This window comes from Helianthus annuus, chromosome 12 (assembly GCF_002127325.2).
Source record: "Helianthus annuus cultivar XRQ/B chromosome 12, HanXRQr2.0-SUNRISE, whole genome shotgun sequence".
In the NCBI taxonomy this organism is placed as follows: domain Eukaryota; kingdom Viridiplantae; phylum Streptophyta; class Magnoliopsida; order Asterales; family Asteraceae; genus Helianthus; species Helianthus annuus.
Window position 1 is genome coordinate 130609560 of NC_035444.2, and position 8155 is coordinate 130617714.

The window sequence follows — 8155 nt, forward strand, 5'->3', positions numbered from 1 at the left end:
TCCTTGTAAAGCTCAAAAATGGGTTTGACGGGTGTTAGAAGTGCCAAAACACGACTATATGCGCACAGGGACCAAAACTGCCAAAATGCAAAATCTGCTGGTCTGCAGGGTCCTTACGGACCGTATGGGTATGCTTACGGTCCGTAAGCCATGCCCAGATCAGCAGAATTGCATTCCAGCCATTTCCAGCTGTTACCCACCCTTGCACATGGTTTTGTTGAATCTATGGGCTGGTTTAAGGGCCCCCATGGTTTTCTAAAACTATGGGCTTGATGTGTACGACTAGGATTGAATCTCGGATAACGAGGAACGATCTTAACGGCTCTACCAAATCTATAAATACCCCCCATGCCTTGCCCATTTCCCTCACATTTGATCTGAGTTTTTCTCTAAGTGGTTGTGTTTATACACTTCCTACCTGAGATTACTTGGAATCAAACCTTGCGGGGACCTTCTGTAAGTATTCTTTCGCGTTTATCGTTCGTTTTAGCGATAAAGTCAAACTGTGTTTGACTTTCTACATTGACCAGTTTAGGGTCAACGCGAAGTTCTTTTGAACTTCATAATGTGAGCGTAATCACGATGGTTGTAGTCCCTAGTGACTATACCTACTGATTACCACATTATCTAGGCTCAGTGACGAGTCGTGGTTTCGGCCAAAATGCGTTTTCTCGCGTATTTTGTAACCAAACTACTCTAGGGTATTAAAACCGTTTGTTTTAATACCAAACCTGTTTTCTAACTTTACTAAACATGTTCTAGCATGTTTAGCTCGTCGCTTTTAGATTTGTGCTTGTTTAGGGTCGTAAAGGTAAGCGATCTAATCAATCACTTATGCTTTCGAACCCGACCCATTTGGTCGATCATAGGGATCCGGCCAAACACTTTAGGTGACCATAATTGTATAGGGAATAACCTTCCGAGGTTATACCTTATGGTCACAATGTTTAAGTAGTTGTATGATAAGTAGTTCTTATGCCTTAGGTAAATTACCAAAATACCCTTTTTACTCCAAAATTCATTTTAAGCCTATGTAACATAATTTTTGGTATCTAAACTGATTTAACAACAATATTAAACATGTTAAGGCATATCTTGCTTGTCATAGGGCTAGTTAGGCATTCCAAACGCGTTTTACGCGAACGACGCGTTAAAGTAGCTTAAGCTACCTAAGCGGGTCGTAACGGGTCAAAAGCACTTAGGATAGGTTTCACCTAAGCGGGTCGTAACGGGTCAAAAGCACTTAGTAACGGGTTAAAGTAGCTTAAGCTACCTAAGCGGGTCGTAACGAACCCTCGTACTACCCGATCCTCCGATAGGTCCGTTTATTAATATAGATACCTATATAGGTGCCGTTTGATTTCCGTGATCGTCTAGCATTGCTTGGTGGTTATCCTACGACTTCTAAGCAATCTCAAGTGAGTACATAGTACCCCTCTTTTACTGTTTTTCAAACATTTTGGGGGTGAAACACATGTGCCTACTTGTTACTTTCATGCTTTCCATGTTTTCATATCGTATGCTTGTTATGTTCAATAGTACACATATAGTACATGCTTTTCATCATGTTTTTGCTATGTATGTCCATTGTGTGCATACTTAGTACATCGTTTTACATGACATTTTATGCTACGTATGTTCGTTTACTTAGTACATTGTTTACATTACCTTTTCACGCTATGTATGTTCATCATACTTAGTGCATTTGTTTTTCATCACATGGTTACATATTGGGTATGACATTTGGATTGTTTAAGTGGGACCATATACATTCATTAACTTTGATCATGCCGCTCGTTAGTAGGTAATGGTACCATAGGAATTGACAACTCCGTTCCATCATGTTTCCCAAGTTTTTTCGTGATTGAATGTATAACAGTCTGTGATTAGTAGTTGATCTTCAATCGTCTATAACGAACTAGTTAGCATTCTTGTTGAATGTATAACAGTCTGTGATTAGTGGTTGTTTTTCAATTTCTATAACGAACTAGTTAGCGTTCTTGAGACGATTTAACCTAGGGTTTCTTTATGTTCTTTTCCGCCGCCTGTTCCTTGTTCGTTAATTCGTTCATGGGATAGGTTTGCTAGTTTTAGGGTTTTCTGTTTGTTCGTGTATTGTGCGTTTTTTGGGTTTCGGGTCTTGTAGGGTTTCTCGTGCATGGTTGTTTTCTTTTTGTTCTAAGGGTGAGTTGTCGTTTTCTGCATGGAGGCGTTTAAACCCGCTGCTGAGGGTGTTATGGGTGATCGTGGTAAACCTCCCCTGCCTGTAAAGGGTTTAGCAAGTCGCATAGTTAATATTGATGGCAATCCGCTGCTTCCTCGTCGTGGTACTGTTACCGAACCGAAAAAGATAAACATTATCGATGAACTTTCTAAGATTACTACTCTGGTTACTCTTGAAGCGGATCGTCAGAGTTGTGAATCTTCGGGTATTAAGAATGTCGACCAAGAATGCTCGGGTAGTGGGAAAGACGGTCATGATGGTGTTATGGGGGAAAAGAATGATAAGGGCAGTTTTCCTAAACCTAAATCTTATGCGGATTCTCTCCTTGCAAACAAGTCAGTAAAGCTGAATTTCAGGTCTCTCGCGAGTGAAAACCTGCATGAGGGTTGTGATGTTGTTCTCCCAAGAGAATCTGTCCGTTTAGCTCGAGATAAGATGGCAAACACGCTTTATGGTTATTTTCTCGGTGATCGAGTTGCTTATCCTGTTGTGGGGTACTTTGTGCGGAACAATTGGAAGAAGTATGGTATTCAAAAGTCGATGATGAATGATAACGGATTCTTTTTCTTCAAGTTCTCGGACGAAGCAGGTATGTTGAATGTGTTGAAGGATGGGCCATGGATTATTCGGTCGCAACCATTATTCTAAATGTTTGGAGCCCGGCTACTAAGCTGGAAAAAAAGGGTGTCAAAAATGTGCAGATATGGGTAAAAATCCATGATGTCCCAATTGCTGCGTACACGGAGGATGGTCTAAGTTTAATTGCAACTACTATTGGAGAGCCGAAAGCTTTGGATTCTTATACGTCAGCAATGTGCACGGATATGTGGGGCCGTAGCAGTTATGCGAGAGCGTTGATAGAGGTGTCGGCTGATAAGCAATTAAGGGAGGAAATCAAGTTAGCCGTTCCTGATTTGGAGGGTGAGGGGTTTATAAAGGAATCATTGTCGGTTGAATACGAATGGAACCCGTTGCGTTGTGCCCACTGTTGTGTGTTTGGTCATTCTGATGATCATTGCCCGTACCAACCTAAGATACAGATCAAAGCCCAAAATGCGTCTAAGAATGGCAAGAAACCGGTCGTGGATGACGAGGGGTATACGGGGGTTTATGGTAAGAAGGCCGCAAGGAAGTCTGGTTTTCCGATTAACAAGCCGAAGCCAAAATTTGAGTACCGGCCCGTGGCAGCTAAAAAGAGTCTAGATACGGGAGGGTCGAGTGCATCGAAGTTTCAAACGGCTAATCCGTTCGATATTCTTAATGATCCAAGCGTTAGTGAGGGCGGGGAGAGTAGCAAGTCTAGTGATGCTCGGGTTAATGTGGAGGATGAGGAGGTGGAGGAGGTTTATTCGGAGGTAGATGGTTACGAAATGGATGGATTTCTGAGGCAGGGTTCGTCTAAATATGAGTATAAAAAACGGGCAAGCACTCCTTCTTCGCTGGTTATTAATGGTTAATATCGCCTCTTGGAATATTAGGGGTTTGAACCGCCCTATTAAGCAAGCTGAGGTTCGTCAAACTATCAAAGAGTTTAAGCTAAGTTTGTGTGCTGTTCTTGAAACTCACGTTGATCTGTGTAATCTTTCTAATATATCCAAGTCGGTGTTTCGTTCATGGCATTGGTCTTCTAATGGGGCTCGGTGTAGTAAAGGTACTAGAATTATTGTGGGTTGGAATCCTTGTGTTTTTGATGTTATGGTTCTCTCGCAGACGGATCAGGTTATGCACTTGCAATTGTTTTTTAAACAGGAGAAAAAAATGATGTTTTGTTCTATTATCTATGCTGCAAATTATTATGTATCTCGTAGGGAATTATGGAGTCAACTTTTGTTACATAAAGTTTTGGTCCGTGACGATCCTTGGGTCATGCTTGGAGATTTTAATTCTGCTTTGTATCTGGAGGATAAATCTATGGGATGTTCTTCAGTTTCGGCGAGCATGAGGGATTTTCAGGATTGTGTGGCTGGGCTTGAGATGATAGATGTGAACCGTTCCGGTCTCCACTTTACGTGGAGTCAAAAACCGAAGAAAGGAATTGGCTTAATGAAAAAAATCGATAGAATCATGGGTAATTCGCAGTTCATCTCTAAGTTTCCGAATGCTGTGGCGTTATTTCATCCGGCTAGATTGTCGGACCACTGCTCGTGCGTGTTGAAAATTCAAGATCCGACTAATCTAAAGCACAAGTCTTTCAAATTTTCCAACTTCTTGGTTCATAAGCCAGAGTTTTTAGACATTGTTAGCCGAGGGTGGGATATGAGTATTAACGGTGTGTTTCAGTTTTCTGTTGTGAAGAAGCTTAGATCGTTAAAGTCGCCTCTTCGTCTCTTATTGTTTCAGCAAGGAAATTTGCATAATAAAGTTCAAGACTTGAGGGTTAAGTTGGATGGGATTCAGCGTAGAATTGATAATGATCCGTCTTCGGTGGTGCTCCGTGAAGAGGAAATTAGTACCCGGTGGGATTATCAGGAGGCTCTGTTAGATGAAGAGCGTTTTTTGAAGCAAAAATCTAAAGTGGAGTGGTTTGCTGCTGGTGATATGAACTCCGCTTTCTTTCACTCGTCGCTTAAAGATAGACTTCATCATAGCCGTATCAGTGTCATTCAAGATTCTAGTGGCAAGGTGTATGAGGATGATTTGGTCCACGAAGCATTTGTTAAACACTATGAGAATTTTTTGGGAGGCACTCATAGCTCGTCCCTCTTGCCTTCGCCAGATTTATTCACGAAGTCGTTGGATTCGGATGTAGCGTCTCATATGGTCCGTCAGGTAACTCCCGAGGAAGTTAAGAAGGCCATGTTTTCGATTGGTTCTGATAAAGCTCCAGGCCCAGATGGTTTCACTGCGGGTTTTTTTAAGGGAGCTTGGCCGATTGTGGGTAGTGAAGTGACAAAGGCTGTGATTGATTTTTTCAATACAGGTAAGCTTCTCCGAGAATTAAACCACACGCTTATCGTTCTTCTTCCTAAGTCCTCCTCCCCGTCGTTGGTTACTGATTATCGGCCCATTGCTTGTTGCAATGTCTTTTATAAATGTATCAGCAAGATAGTAGCGGATAGAATTAAAGTGGTTCTGGATGACATCGTTAGCATTAACCAATCGGCCTTCGTGCCTGGTCGTAGAATCTCGGATAATATTCAGTTAACTCAAGAATTGATGCATAACTATCATCGTAACGTCGGCCCTCCTAAATGTGCTTTCAAAGTTGATATTCAAAAGGCGTATGACACGGTTGATTGGAAGTTTCTCAAAAGCAGTTTGATTGGTTTCGGTTTTCATCACACTATGGTTCACTGGATTATGCTTTGTGTCTCCACTACCACGTTCTCTATTTGTGTTAACGGGGAGGTTCATGGTTATTTTAAGGGTAGGCGGGGATTAAGACAGGGTGATCCGGTCTCTCCTTACTTATTCACTCTTGTCATGGAGGTTTTAACGGCCATATTACATCATGCGGTAAGGATAGATTCTTCTTTCAAATTCCATAACAAGTGTGAACGGCAACAAATCATTAATCTATGTTTCGCGGATGACTTGTTTATTTTCTCGAAAGGTGAGATTGCTTCGGCTAGATGCATAATGAAGTCGCTTGACTCGTTTTCTAAAATGTCCGGTTTGTTTCCTAGTGTTCAAAAGAGTACAGTTTATTTTTCCAATGTGCCATCTTATGTGAAGACTGCCATTTTGAACCTTATGCCTTTTAAGGAAGGATCTTTACCGGTAAAATACTTGGGAGTGCCCCTCATGTCCTCGCGGCTTCTGTACAAGGATTGTCAAATATTGGTGGAGAAATTGGATAAACGGATCATGCATTGGAGGAATAAGTTACTCTCTTTTGCGGGGAGGTTGCAACTTATCATCTCTGTTTTGTCTTCTCTCCATATTTACTGGTCGTCTGTTTTTCTGTTGCCAAACCGCGTTATTGTTAATTTGGAGGCTAAGATGCGAAATTTTTTATGGTCCCAAGATAGTACGTTCCAGAAAGGTCGTGCTAAAGTCTCATGGAAAACGGTTTGTGTTCCTAAGTATGAGGGTGGGTTGGGGATTCGTCGGATAGGTGACGTAAATACTGCTCTTATGGCTTCGCATATTTGGAGTATCCTTATAAACCGCCGATCCTTTTGGGCTTGCAAGGTTCCGTCTACTTGTTGTTGGTCTTGGAGGAAATTGCTTCAGCTTCGTCCTGTTGTGAGAAGCTTCATATGGTCCGATATTGGTAATGGCATTATCACTTCTGCTTGGTTCGATACTTGGAGCGAATTAGGCCCTCTCGGGCAGTTTATTTCTCCTCGGCTCATTTCTAATGCGGGGTTTGATATGTCTTCTAAAGTTTCTGATGTCTATGCTAATAATTCATGGAGATGGCCAGATGCGTGGAGGGACCTTTTCCCGGTGCTAAATCAGCTTGATCGCTTGGTTTTGGAACCGAACAAGCCTGATAAATTTAAGTGGCGCTATGGAGATGAGATGCATGACTTTTCTTCTTTTCGTGCTTGGGATTCGGTGAGGCACCAGGAAGAGCAGGTAAATTGGTCTAGTATTGTGTGGTTTTCGCAGTGCATACCTCGCCATGCTTTTCTAATGTGGCTTATAATGAGACGGAAGTTGCTTACTCAAGATAAAATTTTGAGCTGGGATATATCGCGAAGAAAGAACATGAACATGCTATGTTGTCTTTTATGTTACGCGAACCACGATTCTCATGATCACCTTTTCTTTGAATGTGAGTTTTCTTCTCAAGTATGGGTTATGGTTCGGCATAAGGTAGGCATGGATTTGGTTCCGTCAAAGTGGAATGATATTGTTATGTGGTTGCGTGATCGTGCCAAGTCGAAATCTGTTAATGACTATGTTGCAAGACTGTTAGTGGCGGCTAGTGCTTACTTCATTTGGCAGGAGCGTAATGCTAGATTGTTCAAGAATCAATTGCGTCCTCCGGAAGCTGTTCGTGATCTTATTACTCAACAAGTGCGGTATAAACTTATGGGAGCGAAGCTGAAGGACTGTGCTAATGTTCGAAGGGTCCTCGGGGAGTGGGAGATAAAGGATTCCGAAATGCTTTATGATGGCAGCTGATTAGGTTTTGTTTTCCGCTAGGTTGTCTAGTCATTGGTTGTCTAGTGGTGTTCTGTTTATCGGTTGTTTTGGTTTGGTTGTTTTGTTTTTTCTGGTTTTTACCGTCTTAGGGCATGTCCTATGATGGAACTAGTGTAGGCTTTCTACACTACTTGTGTTTTTTGGTTGTGAATATATAAAATCACCGGGGTAACCCTTTACCAAAAAAAAAAAAAAAAAAACTCCCTATGGTTTAGTTGATACATATTACCGCATAAATGTTTGTATTCAGTGTAGCATGCATTTCCACAAAACATAACTTTGATTTAAACTGTGTTTTACTTCAATGCCTTGTTTTGTGCATTTTCACCTATGGTTTAGTTGATACATATTTCACTTACCATACATGACATTTTGATTACACACTACATGATTGACATTTGACATAGACATTTTGACATGGTTTTTCACAATGACATTTGACAATTTGGTTTAGACTTGGGTAAATTTACATTGGTGGTTTGTTTGGGTAAGTGGTTTAAGTAACGAGACGTATGTAATGTAATACAAGCATGGTGGATACGCCGCTGGTACTTCCTATATATAAGTGCTTGTATTGTATTACATGTCGTAGCGTTATTTAAATCATTCATTTTGGTTTTATACATTTTTACAAATAACATATTTTTCTCAAGACATTATTTTACAAAACAGTTTATTTGTTACAACTTATATTTACTTGGTTATTTATTTAGCCATACATTATTTTTTTTACTTATACATATCATCTGATTTTATCACTTTTTAAACGATTAACAAAACAAAACAATTTACAAGGTTCATGACTAACTTTTCTTAAACATTTTCTTAAACTTA